Here is a 17,909-nt window from a genome sequence, read left to right as displayed (position 1 = left end):
TCTGTGATTCCTAAAATATGTGAAGACCGATTCAATTCTTTTATACTTTTTTTTCCTTTTTTTTTTTTTTTAATCATGTGGGTGGTTTCTCAAAAATGTCAAAGATTCAATGGATTGCTTTGTTCAAAACACTGAGATAGAAACACAGTTTCCCCTGTAATTCTTTCTCTTATTATCTTCCTATCACTTGAAAAGAAAGAAAATATAATAGTAAAAATTAATTAAAGATAAAAGTTTCAAAGCAGTGTGCTTCATTTTGTTCCACCAGTACACAGAGCATGAGGTATTTCACTGGGTGGACCAGTGTGAGAAAATGGAGATATTTTTATATTTTAATGATATGGAATAAATTTGCCTTCTGGAAAACATTCTTAGAAATTAATTTCAACTTTAATAATTTGGGGATATTTTCATGGGCAGATATTTGTAAATCTGAAGATAGATTCAATTAATATGTTCTCTAAACATAGCTTATTAACCTGTTAAAATTTAAAAAGATGAAGCAGCCTCTGTACACCTTGATTCAGTGATGTTTAAGAAAACAAGTTAATGCTATAGTAATCAAGCTGTGACTTCAATTTCTACTTTTTATGTTCACAGATGAGCTTCAGCATCATATCACATGTTTGCTCACCATTTAGAGGTATTCTTCCTTTAACTTTCATTTATAATTTTATTTTTATTAGTTAATTGCTTATGCATATTTGTCAAGTTTAGATATTAACTCTATGTGGTGGTTCAGCTGGTAAAGAATTTGCCTGCAATGCGGGAAACCTGGGTTCAATCCCTGGACTGGGGAGATCTCCTGGAGAAGGGAACCCACTCCAGTATTCTGTCCTGGAGAATTCCATGGGCTAGTCCATGGGGTTGCAAAGAGTCAGACAGACTGGGTGACTTTCACTTTCATTTAATATTCTTATTCATGTAAATTTTTCTCCAAGCTACTTTTGTCTATTGGTGTTGTGTTATCATTTCCTAAATTCTGAAAAAAATTTAAATCATCAGATATGTCTATTTTGTATTCAAAAATTCATTAAAAAGATTCTTCCACTTCTAGAATGTAATAAGTCACATACTTTATTAAATGGAAAGTAAATATAAAGGTAAACTTTGCTTTCCTTTTTTATTAAATGTTTAATCATTTTTTATTTTTATATGTTATTAGCTTATGTACAATTTAATTAGCATCTACATGGAGAGCTAATTGTGGCAACTCATTTATTTAATACTGTGTCTTTTGCCCAGAAATGTCTCTAATCACTTGCTTCTCCATGAGTCTATAAGATTGTTAAGTTTAGGACAATGTTTTAATCAGTCTATATTATAATATCTGAAAGCATCAGAACATAATAAAGCAAATTTGTCAAATGAATAAACATATTATTGAAAGACTTCAGTAACTCACTTCTAATAATTATATTCATAGGTAACTTGGTCCTGAACTCTGAACTAAGACATAAAGGAGCACCTATGGAACATAGAAATAATGTAACTGAGTTTGTCCTCTTAGGGCTCACTCAGAGCTCCCAGGGTCAGAAAATATTATTTGTCATGTTCTTGCTCATCTACATTGTGACAATGTTGGGCAACTTGCTTGCTGTCCTGACTGTGGTATTCAGCCCAACCCTGGATGCCCCTATGTACTAGTTTTTTGGAAATTTGTCACTTCTTGATGCTCTTTATTCTACATCCTTCATCCCAAATATGATTAAAAACTTCCTCTGTGAGAAGAAAACCATTTCCTTCCAAGCTTGCATGGCCCAGCTTTTTATGGAGCACTTATTTGGTGGTGCTGAGATTTTACTCCTGGTGGTCATGGCCTATGACTGCTACATGGCCATCTGCAAACCCTTGCATTATTTGACAATCATGAATCAGCGAATGTGTGTTCTGCTACTGCTCTTTGCCTGGGTTGGTGGGATTTTACATGCTATCCTTCATCCAATATTTGTTTACAACCTTCCCTTCTGTGGCCCCAATGTCATTGACCATTTCATCTGTGACTTGTACCCCTTGTTAAAACTTGCCTGCACTGACACCCACATTACTGCCCTCTCAGTAGTTGCCAATGATGGCACAATGTCAGTGGTCATCTTTACACTCTTAACTCATTTCCTATGGGGTCATCCTGCACTTCCTGAAGAATCTTAGTCAGAAAGGAAGGCACAAAGCTTTCTCCACCTGTGGTTCCCACATCACTGTGGTGCTCCTCTTCTTTGTGCCCTGTATTTTTCTGTATGTGAGACCACCTTCTACTTTACCTGTTGATACATCTTTGGCTGTGTTTTATACCACTGTCACCCCTATATTGAACTCTCTAATCTACACTCTGAGAAATGGAGAGATGCAAAATGCCATGAAAAAGCTCTGGATCAGAAAAAGAAATTGAAGCACCAGGGAAAAGCATCACTTATTTTCGCTGAAGAATTGCTTTTCCCAGGAAAGTCATATGTGACTACTTAACTGTAGTAAATCGAACCCAGATCTCCTACAATGCAAGAAATCTGCGTTTGATTCCTGGGTTGGGAAGATTTGCTGGAGAAGGGAATGGCAACCCACTCCAGTATTCTTGCCTGGAGAATCCCATAAACAGAGGAGGCTGGTGGGATACAGTTCATGAGGTAGCAGAAAGTTGAACATAACTGAACAACTAACACACACACACACACAACAACAACAACAATAACAAATATATCCTCATGTTTAATAACTTTGTCAAGATGAAAAAATTATTATTATGTGAATAATTCCAGTGATCAAAAATATTTAAGATTTTCCTTCTTCAAAGTATATATTTTGTTTAAAATACATTTGTAAGATTTCTGCAATTAAAGATGTCAAAAAAATATCTTTATTGAGACTTCCCTTGTGGCTCAGTTGGTAAAGAATCTTCCTGCAATGTGGGAGACCTGGGTTCAATCCCTGGGTTGGGAAGATCCCTTGGAGGAGGGAAAGGCTACCCACTCCAGTATTCTGGCCTAGAGAATTCCATAGACTGTATAGTCCATGGGGTCACAAAGAGTCGGACACAAGTGAGCAACTTTCACTTTCACTTTCATTGAGACTGTAGATTTATGATCTATGTAATGATTTAAGCTATAGGTAATAATGTAAATTTATTTAATTAGTGGAAGATTTCCTCATGTTTCTGTCTTAAATAATATAATCTTTTTCAGAATTAACGACTCATTACACATAGTGAAAAAATAGTATAGAAATATGACAGAAAACCTTTGTTCACTCATACCCACACAGAGACAACCTATATTAATATTTGAAGTATATGTCTTATTTTTGTCTGCAAGATAATATATATATACATATATTTGTTCTTTGTATGTCTTAGCATGCTGAGGTTGAAGGTGAATATTTCAGAGCTGTAATATTAAACATAAGGAGACTATCTTTATAAATAAATCTGATTGAACAAGGTGAAGTGAAGTCGCGCAGTCGTGCCTGACTCTCTGCAACCCCATGGATAGTAGCCTGCACCAAGCTCCTCCATCCATGGGATTTTCAAGGCAAGAGTACTGGAGTGGGTTGCCATTTCCTTCTCCAGGGATTGATTGAACAAGGTACATATGCATAAAAATACCCAAATCTTACTTATTTTCCCAATTGGGCAATCACATTATTTCCTCAAGTTTACCAGCATTGTTTGGAGTTATATTTTCATAAAGGTGACCAATCTTTCTTCTCAGATAGTTTGGAATATCTGGTAAAGCTTCCACTATTATTCAATATCCCAATCTATTCTTTTGCTTATATGTTTTATAGCCTTCTATAAAGATCCAGCCTCTGCCCTTTACATGTAAATTTTTTAGCATAATCCATGATCCACGAGCATCTAATATGCATGATGGAGCTTGACACCAGATATTTTGGGTGATATCATTGTTTAAAAAGATGTTAACTTCATATGCCATGACTTTGTATGCCATGCTCATCTCTCATTAATATTACACAAATTGCTAGTGATAAAAAAGTCAAAATATACTGTTTTATCTCTCAGAGACATCATTCATAAAATTATCTCCCTCTCTGAATCAGGCTTGAAACAACATAATATCTTCCTTTAATTTGTTTGGAAGCATATGATCAAAGAAGCCTATTTGTATGTTTCCCATATAGCTCAGCTGGTAAAGAATCCACCTGCAATATAGGAGACTCCAGTTTAATTCCTGGGTTGGAAAGATCCCCTGGAGAAGGGAACAGCCACCCATTCCAGTTTTCTTGCCTGGAGAGTCACAAAAAGTCAGACAAGACTGAGTGACTTTCACTTTTCACTTTCATATTTAGTCTGGATCCATGACAGGGCAAGGCTATGGGGTGATGCGTGCTTTTTGCCAGTAAATCACCGTGTGTGGGAAACCTCATATCCTGATTATTTTTATCCTGTTACATGGAGATTTCTTATATCATTTTTTGTCTTTCCAAACTCAATAGCATTTACAAATTATAGCAAGCATTTTGTTTGTCAGATATTATATAATTTGTTCTTCTACTTTTGGATGCTATTATAGACTGAGAGTTTGTGTCCCTATCTAAAATCATAAATTAAATTATTTCTAATGTGGTGGTATTTGGAGGACTTCGACTGGAAATTGATTAGTTCATGAAGGTGGTGCCCTGATGAGTGGGATTAATCCCCTAATAAAAAGACATCTTGAGCTTTCCAGCTGCCTCAGTTGTCAAGAATCTGCTTGCCAATGCAGGAGCCACTGGAGATTCTACAGAGCCATAAAAAAGAATAAAAGAATGCTATTTCTGTCAACATGGAAGGACCTAGAGATTATCATACTTAAGGCAGTCAGAAAGAAAAAGACATATAGCATGTCACTCATATGGGGAATCTAAAATATGACACAAATAAATTTATCGATGAAACAGACTTATAGACACAGATAACAGATTTGTGGTTGCTGAGGGGGAGGTGTGTGGGGAGCAAAGGATTGGGAGTTTGGGATGAGCACATGGATACTGCTATGTATAGAACGTATAAACAACAAGGCCCCCCTGCAAAGAGCAGGGAACTATGTCCAATACCTTGTGATAAATCATCCCAGAAATCTTTTCAGCCATAAGTCTGTTTCCTGTGTCTATGAGTCTGTCATAGATAAATTTATTTGTGTCATATTTCAGATACCTTGTAAGGTTGGCATGTTATCTGTCTTTCTCTTTCTGACTGCCTTTAGTATGAAAATCTCTAGGTCCCTCCCCTGGAGAAGGGGTAGGCTACCCCACTCTAGTATTCTTGGGATTCCCTGGTGGCTCAGACTGTAAAGAATCTTCCTGTAATGTGGGAGACCTGGGTTCAATCGTTGGGTTGGGAAGATCCCTTGGAGAAGGGCATGGCAACCCACTCCAGTATTCTTGCCTGGAGAATCCCATGGACAGAAGATCCTGGTGGACTACAGTCCCTGGGATTTCAAAGAGTCAGACACGACTGAGTGACCAAGGACATACACAAATATATAACTGAATAATTTTGCTGTAGTATTAACAGAAGAAATTAACATTGTAAATCAACTATGCTTCAATAAAATAAATTTTAAAAAATACTTTATTTACCCATCTAGAATTTATTTTTGTCTGGGTAAGTAAAATATGAAACCCTATTTTGCCTAACAGTTAAAATAATATGTCAATATAATTATTAATTTCAGCTAATTTCACAATTTTCTACTTACTATGTCAGGTTTTGCAATATCTAGAAGTTTGAATTCTGAGGCACTTTCTCCTCCTCCTCCCTTTCCTTCTCTTCTTCCTTTAAACAGAGTCAGTAGGCAAGGTTTGAAAACTTCCCATAAAAATTTATTTAGAATGCCACAATACTATATATTTATTTTGAGGAGAATAACCTGTTTTTGTATTGTGTTTTCCCATCCAGAACAGGACACATATTGTGAAGGATTTACTGATGTCTCAATAAAAATCTGTAATTATCTCCATGGAGTGTACATATGACTGACCTTTTGGTTTTGTTAAAAAAATAAAAGAAGAGGATGCTATTTATATTTGATTTGCATTTTCAGTGAGCTTCTCAGAAAGGGCTCAGTGACTTTTGCTGTCATGAATTACAGTTCAGTCCTCAAGGCCACAAATATTTGTTAAATCCAAACACCCATATCCCTGAACCAACAACATACAAGTATATCAGTACCCCTTGTACCTACATATTAAATGTTATGTAGGTTTCCACCCAATTGAACCTTTTGTCTAAATGTGAACACACACAGGTCTGTAGCTGATATGGGTTAGTATTTGACTATCTATATGGATGCATTTGTCTATGTATATGCATATATAATTGATATATAACACACAGGTTTATCTATTTCTATAAAGAAGTTTGTATATTGTCATACACAGGTCTATGTTTAATCACACACATGGCTATATCTGTCCACACACAGGGCTATATCTTTACATTCATCACTTTGCTTTGTATCTGACCATAATGAATTTAGGGAGAACTTGGTTGTTCTCCCTAAAAATGGAATGATTATTCCATTCCATGTGATATGGACTGAGGTCATTCTCTGGTAAACAACACACTGCTGGACTTTTATTGTGAGTCCAAGATAACTGCACTGATATGAATGGTGCATTGGCAGAGATGGCTAGAAAACCAGACTCTTTTAGCTCTTTTTCCTTCTCCACGTAGACACAGAGCTATGTAGATGAAGTTTATCCGGTGAGGTTGTCAGGCTTGTAAAAGGCCAGCTCAGGGCTCCCAGATGCAAAAGCTATCAGATAAGTTAAGCTTTACCCTATCATGACATCAGTCTGAAGTCTAGGATCTCAAGTTCTAAATCTAGACTGCTTCTACACATCGAAGGAAACAAACAACATGAAAATGTAACCTATAGAATGGAAAAACAAAACAAAACAAAACTATCAAATCATATGCTCATAAGGAGTTAATATGTAAGGGACTTCTATAACCAAATAACATAAGATCAAATAACTCAATTTAAAAATGGCCAAAAAACCTGAATAGATATTTTTCCAAGGAAAATATAAAAATGCCAATAGGAACATGGGAAGGTGCTCAACCTCATTAATCAAGGAGGAAATGCAAATCAAAACCAAAAGATAAATCACCTCAAATCTTTAGGATGACTAACTTTGTGAGAACATAGAGAAAATGAAGTCCTAATAAAACTCACTGCTGGTGATACAAAGCCAGGTTCTGTGGGGCTCCTGAGCACAAAAGCTTTGTGTCTCCCACTTCCTCAATTACAGGAAATAGGCTTCATTCAGTCTCCCTGACTTTCTCTGAGTTCCAAGGGACAGGTTTGCAGTTCTTAATTAGGAAAGAAAGGAGATGTGAAGCAAAGGAGAAACAAATACCCAACAGAAACAATATTGCAGCCTTGGAGCAAGTTTCTGGCTTCCCATCAAAGGATACAGACACTCTCTTTAAGTTGTTTAGTAGATAACTGAAGCAGGGACATATTTTATTTTCCTGAGCTTCAAAATCAATGCCACCATGACATTAAAGGATATTTGCTCCTTGGAGGGAAAGCTGTGACAAACCTAGCAGTATATTCAAAAGCAGAGATATTACTTTGCTGAAAAAGGTTCTTATAGTCAAAGCTATTTTTTTTTTTCAATAGGCATGTACAGATGCTAGAGTTGGACCATAAAGAATTCTGAGAGACAAGAATCGATGCTTGTGAATTATGGTGCTGGAGAAGACTCTCGAGAGATCCTTGGACTGCAAGGAGATCAAACCAGTCCATCCTAGAGGAAATCAGCTGTGAATAGTCATTGAAAGGACTGCTCCTGAAGCTGAAGCTCCAACACTTTGGCCATCTGGTGCAAAGAGCAGACTCGTTGAAAAAGATCTTCATGCTGGGAAAGTTTGAAGGCCAAAGAAGAGGGTGGCAGAGGATGAGATGGTTAAATAGCATCACCAACTCAGTGGACATGAATCTGAGCAAACTCCAGGAGATAGTGAAGGGGAGCCTGGTGTGCTGTGGTCCATGGAGTCAAAAAATGTCAGACCCAACTTAGCAACTGAACAACAAAAACAACATTGATGAATGAAAAGTGTCAATGATAACTGCCAATTTGTAGTTGACGAGTAATGTCCTGTTAATTAAGAAAGTAAAGAAAATGACTAAAATTATAAATTCTCCTAAGAGAGGAAATGAAAAATTCTCAGAGGAAGAAGGTAATATCTTTCAAATTCCCAATTTTCCAATCCATTTTTAATGCCTCCATGAATTAGGGCAAGAAACAGTGTTCAGAAAGACTTTCTTGATGGATGTTAAAGAAGGTTCCTGCTAACTATTTGGTAAATTTTTACATGGAAAATAATGTGAGTTCACGATCACGACTTGAGGTCAGTCTAGAACTGTACTTTCAGGTCTGCTCCTCACTAACAGTATGTCCTGAGGCACAAAGCTGAACAACTCCTTGTCTTAATTTTTCTATCTTCCAACCACATATAAATCACTTTAAAAATTTTAAAGGAGACAATTTAAAAACAAACAAAAAAAGTTTTTCTACAATATTTGGCATAAATTAAGCAGTCAATATTAGATTTTGGTCATTACTTATCCTAATAATCTCTGATCTATAAAAAAACCTTTTGCAAATTTATCCAAAAATAACATATTAAGAGGAAAATAGGCTTAATTTCCTTAGTCCTTAACCACCTAAGAGCCTGCAATCTTTTGGTAACCACAAAAATAGAAGCAGAGATGAGAAAGTGCTATTGGAACATTTGATTTCTTTTTTTTTTAATTTTTATTATTATTATTTTTTTACTTTACAATATTGTATTGGTTTTGCCATACATCAACATGCATCCACCATGCGTGTACACATGTTCCCCATCCTGAAGCCCCCTCCCACCTCCCTCCGCATACCATCCCTCTGGGTCATCCCAGTGCACCAGCTCCAAGCTTCCTGTGTCCTGCATCAAACCTGGACTGGCAATTCATTTCTTATATGATATTATACATGTTTTAAAGCCATTCTCCCAAATAATCCCCCCCACAGAGTCCAAAAGACTGTTCTATACATCTGTGTCTCTTTTGCTGTCTTGCATAAAGTTGTGGTACATATACACAATGGAGTATTACTCAGCCATTAAAAAGAATACATTAGAAAAAGTTCTAATGAGGTGGATGAAAATGGAACATTTGATTTCAAAATAAGTTTTAAAGGAGATTTTTCTTTTTAAAAATTGATTAAATAGGAGCAAGCCCCCTCTTCCAAATAGAACAGAAAACCTGTGGTAAAGTAACCCACAGGATAAAACTATCTAAACATTTTTTTATTGCATTTTTTATTTTTATTTTTTTTCTAATTTTATTTTATTTTTAAACTTTACATAATTGTATTAGTTTTGCCAAATATCAAAATGAATCCACCACAGGTATACATGTGTTCCCCATCCTGAACCCTCCTCCCTCCTCCCTCCCCATACCATCCCTCTGGGTCGTCCCAGTGCACTAGCCCCAAGCATCCAGTATCGTGCATCGAACCTGGACTGCCAATTCATTTCATATATGTGTCTCTTTCCCTTCTGGTTTCCTCAGTGTGTATGCCCAGCAGTGGGATTGCTGGATCATAAGGCAGTTCTATTTCGAGTTTTTAAAGGAATCTCCACACTGTTCTCCATAGTGGCTGTACTAGTTTGCATTCCCACCAACAGTGTAAGAGGGTTCCCTTTTCTCCACACCCTCTCCAGCATTTATTATTTGTAGACTTTTGGATCACAGCCATTCTGACTGGTGTGAAATGGTACCTCATAGTGGTTTTGATTTGCATTTCTCTGATAATGAGTGATGTTGAGCATCTTTCCATGTGTTTGTTAGCCATCTGTATGTCTTCTTTGGAGAAATGTCTATTTAGTTCTTTGGCCCATTTTTTGATTGGGTCATTTATTTTAATTGCAGGCTAATTACTTTACAATATTGTGTTGGTTTTGCCATACATCAACATGAATTTATCATGGGTGTACACGTGTTCCCCATCCTGAAACCCCCTCCCACATCCCTCCCCATACCATCCCTCTGGGTCATCCCAGTGTGCCAGCCCCAAGCATCCTGTATCATGCACCGAACCTGGACTGCCAATTCATTTCATATATGATACTTCAATGCCATTCGCCCAAATCATCCCATCCTCTCCCTCTCCCACAGAGTCCAAAAGACTGTTCTATACATCTGTGTCTCTTTTGCTGTTTCGCATGCAGGGTTATTGTTACCATCTTTCTAAATTCCATATGGAAGAAGGCAATGGCACCCTACTCCAGTACTGTTGCCTGGAAAATCTCATGGGTGGAGGAGCCTGGTAGGCTGCAGTCCATGGGGTCGATAAGAGTCGGACACGACTAAGTGACTTCACTTTCACTTCCCACTTTCATGCATTGGAGAAGGAAATGGCAACCCACTCGTATTCTTGTCTGGAGAATCCCGTGGATGGAGAAGCCTGGTAGGCTGCAGTCCATGGGGTCGCACAGAGTCGGACACGACTGAAGCGAATTAGCAACAGCAAATTGCATATATATGCGTTAGTATACTGTACTGGTGTTTTTCTTTCTGGCTTACTTCACTCGCTATAATAGGCTCCAGTTTCAGCCACCTCATTAGAACTGATTCAAATGTAGTCTTTTTAGTGACGGAGTAATACTCCATTGTGTATATGTACCACAGCTCTCTTATCCATTCATCTGCTGATGGACATCTAGGTTGCTTCCATATCCTGGCTATTATAAACAGTGCTGTGATGAACATTGGGGTACATGTATCTCTTTCAATTCTGGTTTCCTCAGTGTGTATGCCCAGCAGTGGGATTGCTGGGTCGTATGGCAGTTCTATTTCCAGTTTTTAAGGAATCTCCACACTCTTCTCCATAGCGGTTGTACTAGTTTGCACTCCCACCAACAGTGTAAGAGGGTTCCCTTTTCTCCACACCCTCTCCAGCATTTATTGCTTGTAGACTTTTGGATCACAGCCATTCTGACTGGTGTGAAATGGTACCTCATTGTGGGTTTAATTTGCATTTCTCTGATAATGAGTGATGTTGAGCATCTTTTCATGTGTTTGTTAGCCATCTGTATGTCTTCTTTGGAGAAATTATCTAAACTTATATGAGTCTTTTAGCTTATCTCTCTAAAATGGTCTTTATTTTAATATGTGGAAGAAAATACTTTTAAAAAGTGAAATCACTACTCATACAAATATAAAATGAACACATGACAAAGATTTGATTTATCTCACTGCATAACAAGGCAAAAAGGAACACATAATAATCAGTCTAAAGGATAATCCTCTCTTGCTTTGTTCCATCAGAGATGTGAAATGGGGCTTCACCAGTGGCTTACTCGTAAAGACTTTTCCCGCAGTGCAGGAGCCCCAGGAGACACGAGTTCAATTCCTGGGTTGGGAAGATGTCATGGAGGAGGGCATAGCAACCCACTCCAGTATTCTAGCCTGGAAAATCCAATGGACAGAGGACCCTGGCTGACTCAAAGAGTCAGACATGATTGAGGTGACTGAACACACATAAATAAATGAATTTACAAATGAGAGGAAAGCTGTCTTTATCTGTAATGGTCAGGAAAATTGATCAAACTTCCACCAGACAACATTTGTATTTTGCTTAACAAGAATTATTTGAAATTGTATTAATTTTCTCAATGTAAAGACTTACAAACTAGCTAACAGACAGTAAAGTCATAGATCCCTTAGAGTCATAAAACTCCAAAGAGAATGCTATAAATAAAAAACAGATTTCACCATTTAGTATAATGTTTGCTGTGGGTTTGTCATATATAGCTTATTATGTTGAGGTATGTTCCTTCTATTCCTGCTTTCTGGAGAGTTATTATCATAAATGGATGTTGAATTTTGTCAAAGGATTTCTCTGCATCTATTGAGATAATCATATGGCTTTTATTTTTCAATTTGTTAATGTGGTGTATTACATTGATTGATTTCTGGATATTGAAGAATCCTTGCATCTCTGGGATAAAGCCCACTTGGTCTTGGTGTATGATATTTTTAATGTGTTGTTGGGTTCTGATTGCTAGAATTTTGTTAAGGATTTTTGCATCTATGTTCATCAGTGATATTGGCCTGTAGTTTTCTTTTTTTGTGGGATCTTTGTCAGGTTTTGGTATTAGGGTGATGGTGGCCTCATAGAATGAGTTTGGAAGTTTACCTTCCTCTGCATTTCCCCTAAAGTCAGGAACAAGACAAGGGTGCCCACTCTCACCACTACTATTCAACATAGTTTTGGAAGTTTTGGCCACAGCAATCGGAGCAGAAAAAGAAATAAAAGGAATCCAGATTGGAAAAGAAGTACAACTCTCACTGTTTGCAGATGGCATGATCCTCTACATAGAAAACCCTAAAGACTCCACCAGAAAATTACTAGAGCTAATCAATGAATATAGTAAAGTTGCAGGATATAAAATCAACACACAGAAAGCCCTTGCATTCTATACACTAATAATGAGAAAATAGAAAGAGAAATTAAGGAAACAATTCCATTCACCATTACAATGAAAAGAATGAAATACTTAGGAATATATCTACCTAAAGAAAACACTGGTAAAATAAAACGAAGAGTACACTAATAGATGGAGAAATATACATGTTCATGGATCAGAGGAATCAATATAGAGAAAATGAGAATACTACCCAAAGCAATCTATAGATTCAATGCAATCCCTATCAAGCTACCAACGATATTTTTCACAGAGCTAGAACAAACAATTTCACAATTTGTATTGAAATACAAAAAACATCGAATAGCCAATGCAATCTTGAGAAAGAATCATGGAAGTGGAGGAATCAATGTGCCTGACTTCAGGCTCTACTACAAAGCCACAGTCATCAAGACAGTATGGTACTGGCACAAAGACAGAAATATAGATCAATGGAACAAAATAGAAAGCTCAGAGATAAATCCAAACAACTATGGACACCTTATCTTTGACAAAGGGGGGAAGAATATACAATGGATTAAAGACAATCTCTTTAACAAGTGGTGCTGGGAAAACTGGTCAACCACTTGTAAAAGAATGAAACTAGAACACTTTCTAATAACATACACAAAAATAAACTCAAAATGGATTAAAGATCTAAATTTAAGATCAGAGGCTACAAACTCCTAGAAGAAAACATAGGCAAAACACTCTCTGACATACATCACAACAGGATCCTCTATGACCCACTTCCCAGAATATTAGAAATAAAAGCAAGACTAAACAAATGGGACCTAATTAAACTTCAAAACTTCTGCACAACAAAGGAAACTATCAGCAAGGTGAAAAGACAGCCTTCAGAATGGGAGAAAATAATAGCAAATTAAGCAACTGACAAAGAACTAAGCTTAAAAATATACAAGCAATTCCTACAGCTTATTTCCAGAAACATAAACGAACCAATAAAAAACTACACCAAAGAACTAAATAGACATTTCTTCAAAGAAGACATACACATGGCTAACAAACACATGAAAAGATACTCCACATCACTCATTATCAGAGAAATGCAAATTAAACCCACAATGAGGTACCATTTCACGCCAGTCAGAATGACTGTGATCCAAAAGTCTACAAGCAATAAATGCTGGAGAGGGTGTAGAGAAAAGCGAACCCTCTTAAACTGTTGGTGGGAACGCAAACTAGTACAGCCACTATGGAAAAGAGTGTGGAGATTCCTTAAAAAACTGGAAATAGAACTGCCTTATGACCCAGCAATCCCACTGCTGGGCATACACACCGAGGAAACCAGAATTGAAAGAGACACGTGTACCCCAATGTTCATCACAGCACTGTTTATAATAGCCAGGATATGGAAGCAACCTAGATGTCCATCAGCAGATGAATGGATAAGAGAGCTGTGGTACATATACACAATGGAGTATTACTCAGCCACTAAAAAGACTACATTTGAATCAGTTCTAATGAGGTGGCTGAAACTGGAGCCTATTATACAGAGTGAAGTAAGCCAGGAAGAAAAACACCAATATAGTATCAGTTCAGTTCAGTTCAGTTGCTCAGTCGTGTCCGACTCTTTGCGACACCATGAATCACAGCACTCCAGGCCTCCCTGTCCATCACCAACTCCCTGAGTTCACTCAGCCTCACATCCATCGAGTCAGTGATGCCATCCAGCCATCTCATCCTCTGTTGTCCCCTTCTCCTCCTACCCCCAATCCCTCCCAGCATCACAGTATTTCCCGGTGAGTCAACTCTTCACATCAAGTGACCAAAGTACTGAAATTTCAGCTTTAGCATCATTTCTTCCAAAGAAATCCCAGGGCTGATCTCCTTCAGAATGGACTGGTTGCATCTCCTTGTAGTCCAAGGGACTCTCAAGAGTCTTCTCCAACACTGCACTTCAAAAGCATCAAGTTTTCAGCACTCAGCCTTCTTCACAGTCCAACTCTCACATCCATGCATGACCACTGGAAAAACTGAGCCTTGACTAGAGGGACATTTGTTGGCAAAGTAATGTCTCTGCTTTTGAATATGCTATCTAGGTTGGTCATAATTTTTCTTCCAAAGAGTAAGCGTCTTTTAATTTCATGGCTGCAGTCACCATCTGCAGTGATTTTGGAGCCCCAAAAAAGAAAGTGACAGTGTTTCCCCATCTATTTCCCATGAAGTGATGGGACCGGATGCCATGATCTTCGTTTTCTGAATGTTGAGCTTTAAGCCAACTTTTTTGCTCTCTTCTTTCACTTTCATCAAGAGGCTTTTTAGTTTCTCTTCACTTTCCGCCATAAAGGTAGTGTCATCTGCATATCTGAGGTTGTTGATATTTCTCCCGGCAATCTTGATTCCAGTTTGTGTTTCTTCCAGTCCAGCATTTCTCATGATGTACTCTGCATATAAGTTAAATAAGCAGGGTGACAATATACAGCCTTGACGTACTTCTTTTCCTATTTGGAAACAGTCTGTTGTTGTCCAGTTCCAACTGTTGCTTCCTGACCTGCACTATAGGTTTCTCAAGAGGCAGGCCAGATGGTCTGGTATTCCCATCTCTTTCAGAATTTTCCAGTTTATTGTGATCCACACAGTCAAAGATTTTGGCATGGTCAATAAAGAAGAAACAGATGTTTTTCTGGGACTCTCTTGCTTTTTCCATGATCCACGGATGTTGGCAATTTGACCTGTGGTTCCTCTGCCTTTTCTAAAGCTAGCTTGAACATCAGGAAGTTCACGGTTCATGTATTGCTGAAGCCTGGCTTGGAGAATTTTGAGCATTACTTTACTAGCATGTGAGATGAGTGCAATTGTGCGGTAGTTTGAGCATTCTTTGGCATTGCCTTTCTTTGGGATTGGAATTAAAACTGACCTTTTCCAGTCCTGTGGCCACTGCTGAGTTTTCCAAATTTGCTGGCATATTAAGTGCCACACTTTCACAGCATCATCTTTCAGCATTTGGAGTAGCTCAACTGGAATTCCATCACCTCCACTAGCTTTGTTCGTAGTGATGCTTCCTAAGGCCCACTTGACTTTCACATTGCAGGGTGTCTGGCTCTAGGTCAGTGATCACACCATCATGATTATCTGGGTCATGAAGATCTTTTTTTGTACAGTTCTATGTATTCTTGCCAACTCTTCTTAATATCTTCTGCTTCTGTTAGGTCCATACAGTTTCTGTCCTTTATCGAGCCCATCTTTGCATGAAATGTTCCCTTGGTATCTCTAATTTTCTTGAAGAGATCTCTAGTCTTTGTCATTCTGTTGTTTTCCTTTATTTCTTTGCATTGATCACTGAGGAAGGCTTTCTTATCTCTTCCTGCTATTCTTTGGAACTCTGCATTCAGATGCTTATATCTTTCCTTTTCTCCTTTGCTTTTCACTTCTCTTTTTTTCACAGCTATTTGTAAGGCCTCCCCAGACAGCCATTTTGCTTTTTTGCATTTCTTTTCTATGGGGATGGTCTTGATCCCTGTCTCCTGTACAATGCCATGAACCTCATTCCGTAGTTCATCAGGTAGTCTATATGGACGCGTATATAAGGACTTTAGAAAGATGGTATCAATAACCCTGTATGCGAGACAGCAAAAGAGACACAGATGTATAGAACAGTCTTTTGGACTCTGTGGGAGAGGGAGAGGGTGGGATGATTTGGGAGAATGGCATTAAAACATGTATAATATCATATATGAAGCATATCGCCAGTCCAAGTTTGATGCATAATACTGGAGCTTGGCACTGGTGCACTAGTAGGACTCAGAGGGATGGTACGCAGAGGGAGAATGGAGGGGGGGTTCGACATGAGGAACACATGTATACCTGTGACAGATTCATCTTGATGTATGGCAAAACCAATACAATATTGTTAAGTAATTAACCTCCAATTAAAATAAATAAATTTATATTACAAAAATAAAACACAGATTTCCATGAAGACATCCAATAATCTTTAGGTTGAATTTTTCTCTTTCATGGAACTTTTCCCTTACAAATGTTAAATTTATTTAGCAGCTGTGCATCAAAAGAAGTACAAACACTTTATAAATAAAATATATTTATTAAAAGAAAAGCTGTTGTCTGATTTACTGGCATTTTTTTTTTTTTTTACAAACAAAAAACACAAACTTTTTGCATCAATTGGAAACCTGATTAGAAAATAACATATTGAAAATGGCAGACTAAGAAGATTTTGGATTTCCCTGATAACTCAGTGGTAAAGAATCTGTGTGCCTTTTCTCCACACCCTCTCCAGCATTTATTATTTGTAGACTTTTGGATCGCAGCCATTCTGACTGGTGTGAAATGGTACCTCATAGTGGTTTTGATTTGCATTTCTCTGATAATGAGTGATGTTGAGCATCTTTTCATATGTTTGTTAGCCATCTGTATGTCTTCTTTGGAGAAATGTCTATTTAGTTCTTTGGCCCATTTTTTAATTGGGTCGTTTATTTTTCTGGAGTTGAGCTGTAGGAGTTGCTTGTATATTTTTGAGATTAGTTGTTTGTCGGTTGCTTCGGAGGGAGGAGGGAGGAGGGTTCGGGATGGGGAACACATGTATACCTGTGGTGGATTCATTTTGATATTTGGCAAAACTAATACAATTATGTAAAGTTTAAAAATAAAATAAAATTAGAAAAATAAATAAATAAATAAACCCCCCAAGTGCCACAACTAAAACCCAGTGCAGCCAAGTAAAGAAATAAATAAAATTAAAAACAACAACAACAAAAAGAATCTGTGTGCCAATGTAGGAGATGTAGATTCAGTCCTTGGGTTGGAAAGATTCCCTGCTGAAGGAAATGACAACTCACTTCAGTATTCTTGACTGGGAAATCCCTTGGACCGAGGAGCTTGGTGGGTATAGTTCAGGGGGTCACAGAAGAGTCAGACATGACTTAGTGACTAAACAACAATAGCAAAAAAGGTTTATATGTTTACATAGTGTGGTGTTCATAGAGTTGAAGGAAACACTTAAGGGATGATACAGCACCACCAAGGAACTAGTGAAAGTAGTAAGCATAATTACAGTAATAAGACCTAGGATAGCAGGGGACACAGTCCACCACCCAAAAGCTTCCATCCCTGGTTAACAACGTAGAAGGCATTCTTCTGGGATGAAAGATTCCTTGCATTGGACTGACAACATCAGTTCAGTTCAGTTCAGTTGCTAAGTTGTGTCCGACTCTTTGCGACCCCATGAATCGCAGCACGCCAGGCTTCCCTGTCCATCACCAACTCCTGGAGTTCACCTAAACTCACGTCCATCAAGTCGGTGATGCCATCCAGCCATCTCATCCTCTGTCGTCCCCTTCTCCTCTTGCCCCCAATCCCTCCCAGCATCAGAGTCTTTTTCAATGAGCCAACTTTTCGCATGAGGTGGCCAAAGTATTGGAGTTTCAGCTTCAGCATTAGTCCTTCCAATGAACACCCAGGACTGACCTCCTTT

The 17,909-nt window shown here is 37.9% G+C and overlaps 1 pseudogene; it reads left to right on the top strand.

The window, feature by feature from the left end:
* The first annotated feature begins 1,470 nt into the window (after window positions 1–1,470).
* On the top strand, window positions 1,471–11,434 carry LOC147346460 (olfactory receptor 4A47-like; annotated as a pseudogene).
* Window positions 11,435–17,909: the final 6,475 nt, after the last annotated feature.

Source organism: Bos grunniens, chromosome 23 (genome assembly GCF_055505025.1).
Source record: "Bos grunniens cultivar Pamir isolate PY7600 chromosome 23, Bosgru_T2T1.0, whole genome shotgun sequence".
NCBI lineage: Eukaryota > Metazoa > Chordata > Mammalia > Artiodactyla > Bovidae > Bos > Bos grunniens.
This window is presented reverse-complemented; position numbering and strand designations above follow the sequence as displayed.